This window comes from Ipomoea nil, unplaced genomic scaffold (genome assembly GCF_001879475.1).
Source record: "Ipomoea nil cultivar Tokyo-kokei standard unplaced genomic scaffold, Asagao_1.1 scaffold2647, whole genome shotgun sequence".
Classification (NCBI taxonomy): domain Eukaryota; kingdom Viridiplantae; phylum Streptophyta; class Magnoliopsida; order Solanales; family Convolvulaceae; genus Ipomoea; species Ipomoea nil.
Genome location: NW_017619075.1, coordinates 931561 through 946948, shown reverse-complemented (window position 1 = coordinate 946948; position 15388 = coordinate 931561). Strand labels below are relative to the sequence as shown.

The 15388-nt window shown below is 31.5% G+C and overlaps 1 protein-coding gene and 1 long non-coding RNA gene across 3 annotated transcripts in view; both read right to left on the bottom strand.

Annotated features, from left to right (window-relative positions):
- LOC109154495 overlaps positions 1 to 15388 on the bottom strand; it is a 150136-nt gene that overhangs the window by 5376 nt on the left and 129372 nt on the right. The window lies entirely within an intron of this gene.
- On the bottom strand, positions 655 to 4795 carry LOC109154505. 2 transcript variants are annotated; one of them, XR_002049727.1, is made up of 6 exons: positions 4556 to 4795; positions 4372 to 4481; positions 2411 to 2597; positions 2089 to 2250; positions 1533 to 1732; positions 655 to 863 (listed from the first exon to the last, which is right to left on the bottom strand). It is a non-coding gene; the product is annotated as an uncharacterized LOC109154505 (long non-coding RNA). The 2 variants fall into 2 exon arrangements; XR_002049726.1 differs by having other exon boundaries at positions 655 to 846.

Below are 15388 nucleotides of genomic sequence, written 5' to 3'. Positions count from 1 at the left end.
GGCAATCCACTCATCTTCCTCATCTTGATACTTGATAGACATATTTTCTAACTACAATAAAAATCATGATTCGCGCGACGGAAAAATTTCGTTGCGAAAACGCAAAATTCCCTCGCAAATCGCGTTTTGCGACGGAATTCATTCCGGAGTGTCAGGCTTGTCGTATTTCATTTCGTGACGGAAAAAATCTGTTACGAGCGATGACGACGACGATGAAATTTTCCGTCGCAAAGTAGGCTACGGAAATCATTCCGTCACGGTATTGGCAACAGAAATGTTTCCTTCCATTGCCATCGCGTGAAAAAATATTTTGTCGTGAAAATATAACGACAGAAATAATTATTGTCGCGATTCCGTTGCTAACGTTTTCATTAGAAATTTTGTATTCCGTCACAAAATTCCGTCATAATTGTCGTCGCCATAATAATAATAAATATTACATCGCTAAAATCACATTTCGTCGCGGTTTTACTAAATTATTATTTTTTAAAAAATATTTTGATAATTATTATTATTTTGTTAAAATTCTTTTTTTGAAAATTTATTTTGTTAAAATTCTAATATTTGTATTTAAAATGTTAATATGCAATTATATTTATAAACAAATGCACTATTAAACTAAAATACAATATAATTTGTAATATATTTGTAATATAAAAGTAATACCACTTTATAGTTCAAAAATGTGATTGTTGTACTTAATACCAAATTCATGTCTCAACAACAATATAATAATCCATAAAAAAAATCAATATCAAGTCTCTAACATCATGAACTATACTACCCAATGAAATATAATCTGTAAACCGTTGTATTTAACTCCTCTTTGTTGGGTAGACCTCTTTCCTGCAAATTGCAGCTCACTTTGATAAATGAATGTGGTTGCAATGGAATGAAAACAATTGGGCTTAAGTAATGGGAATGAATAATTAACAAAGAATAATTAAAAAAGAATAATTTCTTAAAGACAATAAGAAGAAATAGACGAAAGCAACCATGGCTTCAACCAATCAACTACTAGTACTTAATTTTGAACTATCAAATTAAAATATCAACCTAGTCTTTTGATTGATATGTAATATACTCAGAGACTCCATTGAAACAAACGTGAGTTTTCATGAGCAAAATGAAATTGAGAAATAAAAGCTAATCATCACATCTCAAGCATTTGGCATCATCCCAATGTTCAATGTTGTCATGAATTCATGATTAGTAAAGATATTTATTTCAAGAAATGATACAAGTGCTACAGAAAGCCTCATCACCATTCTACTAAAACTAAAACAAAATATGACAATTTCAATTTGACAGTTTAAGAGTAGCCATTATTCAAGATGCACTCTTTCATCTTTCACTTGTTAAGACACAACAATATTGAATGAAATTTGAGTGATTTACTCTATCAATTGTAAGAAAACCATAATAGGGTGGGTAAAATGTAAAGCTTTGATTTCAAGTCCAAAAGCAAAGAATTTCACATAATTGAGAGAAAAAAAACAGTAGAATTTGACACTCCCTATTACTAAACTAACCTCATAGTTCATACTGTTACTTGTTAGGATCAACATCATCTTCCCTTGGATTTGAACTTTCCGCCAGCATATAGACATGGAAACCTAAAATCACACATTTAATAAACTCATTGTGTAGAAAATTATTGGAGGGAGCAAGAAGTGTTGCATGAGACCATTGTAGCTTTCTAGGAGTTTCTCTATGAGTGGATTCTCATTTCCTGTAAACAAAGAAGAGATTAGTTTTGCTTCCAGCAATGTAGAGTAAAAAAAACCCAAAATTACATAGCAAAAAGTTAACATTTTTAATATTTAAAACTAATAAGGAATTAGTAAACCATTGACTAAGGCCAAGAATCCTCTACCCTAACCGTATTCTTGGTTAGTAAACAAATAATGGTCAACATAACATTTAGCAGAAATGACACCATAAGAAATTGGTAATTAAAATAATCCAACTCATTTCATCTCTATCTAGTGATATTTTACACTTTGTTTCCAATTGCTCCTCCAAATATTTCATAGTTGAGGCGGAGGATAAGAGCGGAAACCTTATGGTGTCATTTTTATAGGTTACCTTGACAGACATTAGGAGGCAGGGCAGGATATGATTGAGTTCCTTTATGCTTCTTATCAGCTTGTTTTTGGTTGAGAAAGGAATTTGTCCTTTTTCTGTTGTGGTTTGGCCATCTAGTGATGCCAAAATCCCGACATGCCCACTTCAATGTAGATGTGCTAACTGCACAATATAATATAATCGTCATTGTATATTCAACAAAAGCAAAGGTGGGGTCTCTCAGAAAGTATTCAAGCATGAAGCAACAACCACCTATCTATATATACACGAATGAAATACTGAATACTATTACATCAAATATATGATCAAACTGTTAGCTGACCTTTTAAGAGTTTTAGCTGCATCATCGCGACTTAGCCTCTTATCAAGCAGTTGTTCAAGAACCTGTCAGGTAATTCCATGATCTTTCTGCCACCTGCAAATTGTGTCATTTTTCTTTGAAGTGTTTGCTTTGGCATCAATGCCATCTAACCCAACAACTTTTCTTCCTTCATTTGTTGCACTGGACTCTGGAATTTTGCTTCACATGGTGAGTCCAAAGCACAACAAGGACATACACACAACAACATAATCAGACTCAAGGCATAACATCAAAATACACACAATAAGACCACCAATCAACATCCTGAAGCAGCTAAAGGAGCTTCGTCTTCGATAATTTATATATATTATTCCCAAAGTGGGGGTGCCATTGATAAGCATATTTTACACTCATATTTTAGATACATCTTTATAATAATTTTGCATTAGTTATTTAATATTATCTAATAATTAGTTCTTTTTATATATAATATATAATCCTCTATTATAATAAAGCCAAACATTTTTGGTAATACAAAAATTTTGTTTTCCCGCCCATGGGAAACGAGGCGTTTTGCGTTGGAAATGTTGTTTTGTTTTTGGACACCGATCAAATTGCTCTACAACTGTTGTCCACTTTCCATTGATTTACAGCTGTTACATCTGTTTTTTTGAGAACAGATGTTGTCCACTTTACATCATTTGTCCACTTTACATCTGTTAATATATACTCCGTAATATATTGCTGCTCTATTTTTCAACTACGGAGTATTTAATTAATCCATGACTTACAGCTGTTGTCAGTACGGAGTACTTTATTACTTTCAGCAGAAGCAAGCATGGTGTTAAGAAGTACATCATTTTTTTAAACTAAATTTTGGTGGGAAACTACCTATAAATAGTGCACATTAATTGCATACATGGTGAAACCCCACATTTGCATTGTAGCTGCTCTATCTCATGAAGTTGAAGTTGTTAAAGAGATAGAGAATGAAGAAACTCACAGGGAGAATACATATAGGAACAAAGAGGAGACAAACTGAGAATGACAAAGGTAAAGCTCTTTGAGAACAAAACTAGATATAGTTGAGACTATGAATCCTCTATATATATATATATATATATATATATATATATATATATATATATATATATATATATATATATATATATATATTCTTTTAGCAGCATTTGCTTTGTCATCTCTGGATCAAAGAGCTTTTTAATCTTCAAAAGCACTACATTGCAACAACAACAACAGGTAGTAGAATGAAGAAATTTTCAAAAACACTCTTTTAAGAAATTTTTAATTGCACTACATTGCAAAAAGGAGTATAAAATGGTGTCTTTGGTGTCTTTCACACCATTACAACAAAAAGAAAAAAAAAACATTTCTTCAGATCACTTCCATCCTTCAAATCTGGATAGCTACCAGCAGTTTAGAGAAAATCAAAAGATGAGAAAATTAGTCAATTAAACTATTGTTGGTTACAAGAGAAAACATATGCATGATCATCTAAATAAAGGTACACTTTCAGCTCACTGAATTATGCATGCTCTTTATCATATATTGTATTGGTATAATATGTTAATTAAAAGCACTATTCTTTTTAAGTCAGTAGTTGTAAATTTTTTTCAGTATTTTCTGGTCAGTTTTGTGATTTACCTTCTTCCAAAAACTATACAATGTATAATTACAGTGACTATTTTTAAAATGTATGTGCGTAATTATGGAAATTTGAACTTTATATTCTCTATTTGATAAAAAATGAATTTATAGTTCAAATATTTCTGAATTCAAATTCTTTTATTTGCTTAATCATTAAAAAAAAAAAAAAAAAAAAAAAACATTCTGGCAAATGCGTACAACACAAATTTATTTTCTTAATAAATCTGAAACTAAAAAAAAAAAACACATTTTAGATACAGATCTATAGTTTTCAGATTAGGGACTACTTATCTTTATCAATTTCGTCTTAGCACCTTTAAATCCAAGCTTATGAACTGCGAAATTTGTCTGCATGTACATCTACCGTGCTTCTTGTGCTTTTCTATGCCTATATTCGTTTGTTGCTGGTCAGATGTAGATAGATCTGTAAACAAAGAATTAGGGTTTAGGATTAACGAATTTAAATGAAAATTGTCGTGGTATGTAATTTAAACGTACCGTGTGAGAAAGAATCTTTCTCTATACCCATGGAAGACGATGCTCATTACACAGTCTAGGTTCAGATTGTGCGGAAAATTTAGGAGATGTGTTGGGATGGTGAAACGAGGGAATTAGAAGAATCTCGCAGGTAGTCTTGGTATTAAGGAGCAGAGTGAAAGTCGACTGTAGTCTCCGCCTTGATTTACATTTCTGTCGACGGAAACACAACTGCGGCAAAATAGGGAGGAAGCCGATGGGTAAATGGGGAAGGGTGTTAGGTTGAAATGGGTGGGCTGGCTATTTGTAGTTGGGTTAAATTATTAGTTTGGGCTGTGGATTAACTTGGGCTCTGATTCATTTTCAGGGTAGTCCATATATATATATAAAAATATGTATGTGTGTGTATATACATATAATTTAAAATTAGATTTATGTTTATAGTTTGAATATTTTTTCACAAAAAAAATAAAAATAAATAATTATTCCATTTTTAGTTGCCGTATTATTGTATGATGTTTTACCTTTTTTTTTTTCTTTATTTATTGTATAAGTGATAAGTGATATGCTATTATGTATTGGGTAATCGTTGGGCTGTGATATATGGTGGACTATTTGAGCAAAAATGCTTCCAACTGGCAAAATGGAAGGTGCAGAGTCATCTTCAGGCTAAAATGCTTCGAACTAGCGAAACGGATAATGAGGAAGCTTTTGGATTGAAGAGTGAATACAGATATGGGGAAGGGGTTGACCATGACTACGTATTACATGCCGACATGTAGAAATTTTATTATTATTATTATTAAAAAGAATATTGTGGTCCAAATGTAAAGTATTGTTATTATAGTAGAGGATTGGTAATAATATTATTAGTAAGAGTATTGTGGTCCAAATGTGTTGATAATATTATTAGTATTAATGTGTTAATAAAATATTAGTATTAATATTGATGTGTAAATGTTCAATACCATGTTATGTGGAGTTCTATTTTTTGCTGATATATACTATTATTGTTTTTTTAGAAAATCAAAGTTTATCAAGTGTTAAGATAAAAAAGACAGCATCTGGGGGTATTTTGGTTGATAGTACATCAAAAAATCATATATACGGTGTATTCCAAGCATCACTATCTACACACCTTAGTGTAATTTCTTCTGGTGAGGCATTAAATTGTATAATTTACTAAATTTTTATTACTTAGTATATTAATAGTGCTAATTCTCTGTTTTTTTTTTTTTTTTTTTTTTTTTTTTTTTTTTTTTTTTTATAGAACACACATTAATAAATACAATAGGTGACACATATTATATGTCACCAAATCGTACATCAGATTGGAGGAGGAATAATCAAGAGGAACAACGTACACCACTTGCTCAAATCAATAATAGTAAGTTCCATTGCCACACTTACTATTTAGTTTTGTTTGTTAACATTTAAAATATTTCTTTATATACAATGTCATGTGTTTATAATTTTTCAATATTAATATTCTTCTTATAGGTCAAAGGCAAGAAATTACTGAGAATAACTACTCCCCTCATGCAGCCAGTTGTGCTAGGTCAAGCATAGAGAACAATATGGCTTCTGAAAAAATTAGTCTCCTAACTAATGGTAATCGCAATATTGTAGTGTATTTAAGATGGAATACAATTAGTAAACAAATATGTAATGCCATATTTTTAATGTAGTTACAGGTTATCTTCCAAGGTCAATACTCAAGGCCACAAATTTAGGTACAGCGACAGAGGTTTTGCATACAGTGTCGATTAATAACCCACGTTCAAGTATGACTATATATTCACTATATAGTTAACTGTTTAAAGATTGTCTGTATATACTTATTTTAGCTTGCATAATGCTTATAGTACTTTTTCATTTTTTAGTAAGCAATGCGGATGACCATTTTAAAGAAAGAAATTTTAATAATAGTTGGGTGAATGGATTTAACTCAACGTCACAATGTAGCGATCTAAATTCCAAATTTGATCAAGTGAGTGACTTTCAAGCAACTACATCAAACACGCTCAATTGTAAGTATCAATAATATAGGTCTAAGAAAAAAGTAAAAATAATGATTACTATATTAGTAGTACATTTAATTCGAAAATTTCTTCCTTAGGTGTTGATAATGGTATTTGTAATTCAATGCGGATGTATCTACAAAACAATGGTGAAGATCACGTGTCATCCCTTAACGCGTTCAATTGCATGACCGAAGAAATTGGGGAAGTCTGTGGCCAGCTGAGAAACACAACAAATGTTAATGATGGTTAGTTTACATTTTTTTTTTTATAATTTCTAATTCCTAATGAAATTATTGTAGCCAAAATTATAACAAACTGTTTTAAACTTCAGTTCAATACATTGATTTTGGAGATCCACTTGATACATGTGAGCACTGCAGCTGTTTTTATTGGTACGAGGAAAGAACCAACAAGACTAAAACGACTTATGCCATTAAGTATTCAGGATGTTGTGGGAATGGGAAAATCAAACTACCTAGGATGTCAATTCCTCCAAAGAAATTATATGATCTATTTTTTACGCCAAGTGAGAAACGAAATCGTTTCTTACAAAACATACGATCATATAATAGCATGTTTTGCTTTACATCAATGGGTGGGAAAATAGACAAAAGTGTAAACAATGGTTCAGCTCCTCCCATTTTCAAGATACATGGACAGAATTTTCATCGTATTGGTAGCTTGCTACCACCTGATGGTAGTCAACCGAAGTTCGCACAATTATACATTCACGATACACAAAATGAAATTCAGAATCGCATTGCTTCTGTCAGGTATAGTGTAGATCAATTTAGTGTTCAATTGTATAGATTCGTTTACAAGTATTTTGTTTAATTTGGGTTATAAATTTTTTAATACAGGGAAAACACATCACGACAAGAGTTGCATGTTGAAGTGGTGGAGGACATTAGAGATGTTTTAGATGAAAATAATGTATTGGTGAAGTCATTTCGTATGGCTATGTCAGGAATTGATAGAAATCCAAGGGTCGAGATCAAGATGCGATTGATTGGTATAAGAAATACAGATGCAAGGACTTATAATTTGCCAACATCGTCAGAGGTCGCAGCACTAATTGTTGGTGATCTGGATCCATCTATGGGTCATAGAGATATTTTGGTTGAGTGTAAATCCGGTGGTTTGCAACGAATAAATGAATTAAATCCATCATACATACCATTGCAATACCCGATTTTATTTCCGTATGGTGAAGATGGGTTTAGAGAGGATATACAATTTGCAACCAGAACGTCTACTAGCACGAATGCTAGGAAGCGTATATCTCAAAGGAAGTTTTTCGCATTCCGTATCCATGAGAGATTGGATGAATTATCTACTATTTTGTATGCTAGACGATTATTTCAACAATTTATTGTGGATGCATACACAATGGTAGAATCTTCGAGGTTGATATACATAAGGACTCACCAAAAATCATTGAGGTGCGAAGCATTAAGAGGTTTGACAGATGCTTTGACTAGAGGAGAGACCGAAGCCAGCACTCAAGGAAAAAGAATACTTTTGCCCTCAAGCTTTACTGGTGGTGCGAGGTACATGATTCAGAATTATCAGGATGCAATGGCCATCTGTCGACATATTGGTTATCCAAACCTATTCGTTACATTCACATGTAACCCGAAATGGCCGGAAATACAGCGATACATTATGAAGAGAAACTTACATGCTGAAGATCGACCTGACATTGTTTGTCGTGTATTTAAGATGAAGTTGGATTGTTTAATCAAGGAAGTCAAACATGGTGAGCTATTTGGCCCAGTGAAATCAGGTAATGATCCAATATTGTAAAATCATAATTTATCCCGTACGTTTTTTAATATTAATATCAAAACAAAAAATAATTATAATTGATATGTCATTGCAGTTATTTACACAATTGAATTTCAAAAGCGTGGGTTACCACATGCACATATCTTGATATTCCTAAAGAATAAAGGTGACATGTCCAATCCGACATACATAGATTCCATTATAAAGGCTGAGATCCCAGACAGAGAATTAGATATGGATTATTACAGTGCAGTTGAGGAATTCATGGTTCACGGACCATGTGGATTGGCAAGAAAGAATTCCCCATGCATGGTTAATGGAAAATGTTCTAAACACTTCCCCAAAAAAATCGCAGATGAATCGCAGTTTGACCACGAGGGATACCCCGTATATAGACGGCGGGATGATGGAAAAACTGTTAAGAAAAACGGTATAGATTTAGACAACAGGTTTGTGGTACCTCATAATAGGTACCTACTTTTGAGATACAAAGCCCACATCAACGTGGAATGGTGCAACCAATCTAGATCAATAAAGTACCTATTTAAGTACGTTAATAAGGGGAATGACCGCGTCACAGCTGAATTCTACAAGAATACTACAGATGAAAATGGTGAAGAGATCGTGGATGAGATAAACATGTACTACGATTATAGATATCTTTCCGCTTGCGAAGCCGCCTGGAGGCTGCTTAGTTTTGATGTTCAGTACAGAACTCCTGGCGTTGAGAGATTAAGCTTCCACCTCCCAAATTGTCAGTCTATTGTATTCGATGATGATGACAACATTGGCAATGTACTGGGTCGAGAAACGGTGGGCCAGAGTATGTTTAATGGATGGTTTGAAGCAAACAAGAAATATGAAGATGCACGTCAGCTAACATACATTGAAATGCCCAATAAGTTTGTTTGGAAAAAAGATGTCCGTGAGTGGCATCCAAGAAAAAAAGGTTTTTCTATTGGCCGCATATTCTTTGTCCCACCTGGTAGTGGTGAAATATACTATCTCAGGTGTCTTCTAAATATTGTGCGTGGACCAACAAGTTTTAAAGATATTATGACCTTTAATGGAGTGGAATACATATCCTTCAGGGATGCATGCTACGCACGGGGGTTATTAGATGATGATAGGGAGTATATTGATGCATTTGAGGAAGCAAGTCACTGGTCATCTGGTCATGCGATGAGAAAGTTATTTATTGTATTGTTGATGTCAAATTCCATATCGAGACCAGAATATGTATGGAATGAAGTTTGGTGTTACCTGTCTGAAGACGCTGAATTCCAACAAAGGAAACGACTCAAGAATCCAGGTATTAAAATGATTCTCAATATATATATATATATATATATATATATATATATATATATATATATATATTATTTATAATGTCGTGTATAGGTACAATATTTTTCATGTTTACTATGCACAGATTTGGTTCTAACAAAAGATGAAAAGGAAAATTTTGGGCTAATGGAGCTGGACAAATTGCTAATGGTACATAACAAGTCTCTTATAGACTTTCCACCGATGCCAACACCTAACCTGGATGGCTCAAGACTGGTGGAAAACATTTTGTTGTTTGAAGAATTGAACTATGATCGCACGGCACTTAAGATTGAGAGCGAAGAAATGTCAAAAACTCTAACTGATGAACAAAGGGGAATTTTTGAGACCATTATTCAAGACGTGATGAACAACAAAGGTGGGTTGTTCTTTGTTTATGGGTATGGTGGTACTGGTAAAACTTTTTTGTGGAAGACGTTATCTGCTGCATTGCGAGCGAAAGGCGATATAGTTATCAATGTGGCATCGAGTGGCATAGCGTCATTATTGCTACCGGGAGGTAGGACGGCTCATTCAAGATTTGCAATACCTATTGCAGTAAATGAAGACTCAACATGTAACATCAAACAAGGCAGCCATTTAGCTGAGTTGATCATTCGAAGCAAATTGATAATATGGGACGAAGCACCTATGATGCACAAACACTGTTTTGAAGCATTAGACAGGACTATGAGAGATCTTCTTAGATTTGAAAATCCCAATAGTGCTATGCATACATTTGGTGGGAAAACAGTTGTGCTTGGAGGTGACTTTCGTCAAATATTGCCAGTTATCCCAAAAGGTACAAGACAAGATATCGTATCTGCAGCCATCAATTCATCGTACTTGTGGGACAGTTGTAAAGTGTTACGATTAACAAAAAACCTTCGTTTAAATAGAGTTGATCCTGGTGTAGACATCAAACAACTTGAGGAATTTGCAAATTGGATCGCAAGTATAGGTGATGGAATTGTCGACGGTCATAGTGATGGTAACACTGAGATAGTGATACCGCATGATAGGTTACTGCCGTCCGATGGAGACCCGATCACCACTATAGTTGAAAGTACGTTCCCTATGTTCATGAGTGGGAATGCAGATTCTAGCCTTCTCGATGGTCGAGCAATTCTAGCCCCAACGCTTGACATGGTTAATTCCATCAATGAATACATGAGTGATTTGCATACAGGGGTTAGCAGAACATACTACAGTTGTGACTCGGTATGTAGATCAGAGTCAAAGAGCAGCTTGCTCGATGATGTGCACACACCGGAGTTCTTAAATGGTATAAGGGCGTCAGGTGTCCCCAACCATTCATTGACCTTAAAAATTGGGTCTCCGGTAATGTTATTGAGAAACATAGACCATTCCCTTGGGTTATGCAATGGAACTAGACTGGTAATTACCAGATTGGCAGACCACGTGATTGAAGGACAAATCATGTGTGGTAGCAATGCAGGAACTAAAGTATTGGTTCCCAGGATGACTATGACACCATCAGATCCGAGGTTGCCGTTCAAATTCCAAAGAAGACAATTCCCTTTAATGTTGGCATATGCAATGACAATTAACAAGAGTCAAGGTCAAACACTTACACATGTTGGGTTACTTTTAAAGAAACCAGTATTTGTTCATGGCCAATTGTATGTTGCTGCTTCCAGAGTGAGCAATCCAAATGGGTTGAAAATATTAATATGTAATGACCTTAATAATGTTAGTACTTCAACTACTAACGTAGTGTACCATGAAGTGTTCAATAATGTATAGCATTCTATTTTATAAGTCATATTCTATACAAAATTATGTTCATTCCAATATTTAGTGAAATCATGTAATTAGTTAAGGTACTTAAATGTCTTTTGTCCTAAATAATTACAATTTAATTGTCTAATGTTTTATTTACTATAGTATTAAAACAATAGTTATAATACGTAACCGTGCATCGCACGGGATAATACTAGTATATAATATATAATATATATAATATATAGAATACATATTACGTACTATCTAATATATATACATATATATATTTTTTACGTACTAGTATGTATGTGTATATATATATTCTTAGCATGCATGCAAACAATTAAAAATTTAAAACTTCATAATTTATGATTGATTCTCTTCTTTTTTTTTTCTTTTTTTTTTTTTTGGTACAGGGGTGTGGCTGTGGAAGACTTCTTCAATGCCGCTGCGGAAGACATCTTCAAATGGCGTAAAATGAGGAAATGTGTGGTGGAGGTTCTTCTGAGTTTATTTTAATAGTAGTATAAATAGTAGAAATTTTCTATAGTAAAACGTTCATTCTTTTCCTCTAGATTATTCTTTAAAGTTGTTATTAATGTCCATTCATGGCTAATTTCTTTAGTTTGGTTTAGTGAATTGAAGTCTCGGAATTGATTATGCTGTAAGATTATTTATTTATTTTTATTATATATGTTTTTATGCATTTGAGTATTAAATATTCTTCTAAATTATTTGAATAGTTATATCATTTAATTGGTAGGAGGCCTACTAGTTATTTATTTATTTGATATAATTATTTGCTATATTAGTTAATGTTGTGCTACAAATTATTCTAATATTCAGTAGCAACTGAGGTTAATTATTGACGGCTTAGTGATAATTGGTCTCGGGTAGAATATTTTTCTAAATTAAATGCAACCGCTTGTGCTTGTGTTATTTAGTTTGTCGGTTTTCTTAGTTTCTATTGCTTCTATTAAATTAAATATATAACGCTTGTCTTAAATTATTTAGTAGTTAGGGGTAATTAAACCGTGTGTGCTTTAGTTACCTACAACTAAGGAAAAACGGAAATGAAATAATTTCACGACGAATATTCAACTGCATATTAATTACTTTATGAATCAATGATCAGTGTTAAATTCAGGTGGTGGATCTTTACTAACCAAGGTTTTCTATTATAAGTGCTTTCAATATATTATTTTCATCGCTTTATTTGTTCATTTAAATTTCTTGTTTAATTAAATTCTCAATTTATTTATGTAACACCCCGTGTTACGGCCTTCAATTCCGGATTAATTATTTAATTAATCCCGTTAATAATAATTAAATATGATTTAATTATGTTAGGTTTACCTTTAACTAGTATTTTCACCCATGCGATGCACGTAATGGAATTGTTGTAATATATTAAGAATATTTAAATCGATATATAATTATTTAAGAGTTAATTTCACCAGAGATCGCTTATCTCTTGAAAATTCCAAATTTAATCCTAGACCATAGTTATTAATTATTACGATTTATTCTATATCATAATTCTTACGTTAATATTCTTACTATTATTATTAACACTTAATTACTTTTAGATATTATTATTACCACTTATATTATTATTATTAGTTTCTTTTCAAGTTCTGTTAGTATATAATGGCCGTGAGGCACAATAATAATATAACAATAATTAAATATTCTTGTATTGTATTCCGTGAGTCACAATAATAATGTAACAATAATTAAATATTCTTCAATTTTATATTCTTCTAGGATTTCTATTACCATCATTAATTATTCTCTAATTTTCTATAATTAAATAATTTAACCCATTATAAAGAGAGATTATTAAATAATACACAGGACATTTTTTAATTAAAAAATTTAAAAATTCATTAATAAAACATAAGGTTCTGATAGTTTTTTCTTAGAAAGTATTTAATAAAGAATTTTTTTTAGAAATTAGTGGGCCAAACCGCCTACAGCGGTTTGCGGTGGATATATCTCAAAAGAATACGCGATTTCAAAAACACATTTGTCCAAAACGGACAACCGAGTCAAAAGTTATGCCTTGCCGAACATTTGACACTTTACAACCTATAAAAAAAAAAAATTTAATCGCCGGTTCAGCCAGCGAAGCAACCGCGGAGGAGGCCGATTCCGGACTTCCTAGCCGCGGCCAGTGGCGCGATAAAAAAAATTATTATTTATTATTAGGGGGGTTTGAAAAATATTAACCCAAAATGTATATGTGTTGTTTTTGTTTTTAACCCAGAATTTTTGTACGAATAGGAAAGTAGAAATCAATATATTTTATAAGGAAGAGAGATTTTTTAGGAATTGGGCGGGAAGTAAAAATTGTAGGATTTTGTTTTTACATATAGTATAGAAGTATAGATGTATAGATAGATAGATAGATTACAATAGGAATTATATTACAGTATTTTATAATATTAGAATAGAATTTTAACCCAGAATTTATAGGAAAGTAGAAATCAATATATTTTATTAGGAAGGAAGATTTTTTAGGAATTGGGCGGGAAGTTAAAATTGCAGGATTTTGTTTTTATATGTAGTATAGATATAGATGTATAGATAAATATATAGATTACAATAGGAATTATATTACAGTATTTTATAATATTAGAATAGAATTTTAACGCAGAATTTTTATACGAATAAAAAGTAAAAATCAATATATTTTATTAGGGAGATTTTTTTGGAATTGGCGGGAAGTTAAAATTGCAGGATTTTGTTTTTATATATAGTATAGATAGTATAGATGTATAGATAGATATATAGATTACAATAGGAATTATATTACAGTATTTTATAATATTAGAATAGAATTTTAACCCAGAATTTTTGTACGAATAGGAAAGTAGAAATCAATATATTTTATTAGAAAGGGAGATTTTTTAGGAATTGGGCGGGAAGTTAAAATTGCAGGATTTTGATTTTATATATAGTATAGATAGTATAGATGTATAGATAGATATATAAATTACAATAGGAATTATATTACAGTATTTTATAATATTAGAATAGAATTTTTACCCAGAATTTATATGAAAGTAGAAATCAATATATTTTATTAGGAAGAAGATTTTTTAGGAATTGGGCGGGAAGTTAAAATTACGGGATTTTGTTTTTATATATAGTATAGATAGTATAGATGTATAGATTGATATATAGATTACAATAGGAATTATATTACAGTATTTTATAATATTAGAATAGAATTTTAACCCAGAATTTTTGTACGAATAGAAAAGTAGAAATCGATATATTTTATTGGGAAGAGAAATTTTTTAGGAATTGGGCGGGAAGTTAAAATTGCAAGATTTTGTTTTTATATATAGTATAGATGTATAGATAGATATATAGATTACAATAGGAATTATATTACAGTATTTTATAATATTAGAATAGAATTTTAACGCAAAATTTTTGTACAAATAGGATAGTAGAAATCAATATATTTTATTAGGAAGGGGGATTTTTTAGGAATTGGGCGGGAAGTTAAAATTGTAGGATTTTGTTTTTATATATAGTATAGATGTAGAGATTGATATATAGATTACAATAGGAATTATATTACAGTATTTTATAATATTAGAATAGAATTTTAACACGGAATTTTTGTACGAATAGGAAAGTAGAAATCAATATACTTTATTAGGAAGAGAGATTTTTTAGAAAATGGGCGGGATGTTAAAATTGCAGGATTTTGTTTTTATATACAGTATAGATGCATAGATAGATAGATAGATTACAATGGGAATTATATTACAGTATTTTATAATATTAGAATAGAATTTTAACCCCGAATTTATAGGAAAGTAGAAATCAATATATTTTATTAGGAAGGAAGATTTTTTAGGAATTGGACGGAAATTTAATATTGCAGGATTTTATTTTTATATATATAATAGATATAGATGTATAAATAAATATATAGACTACAATAGGAATT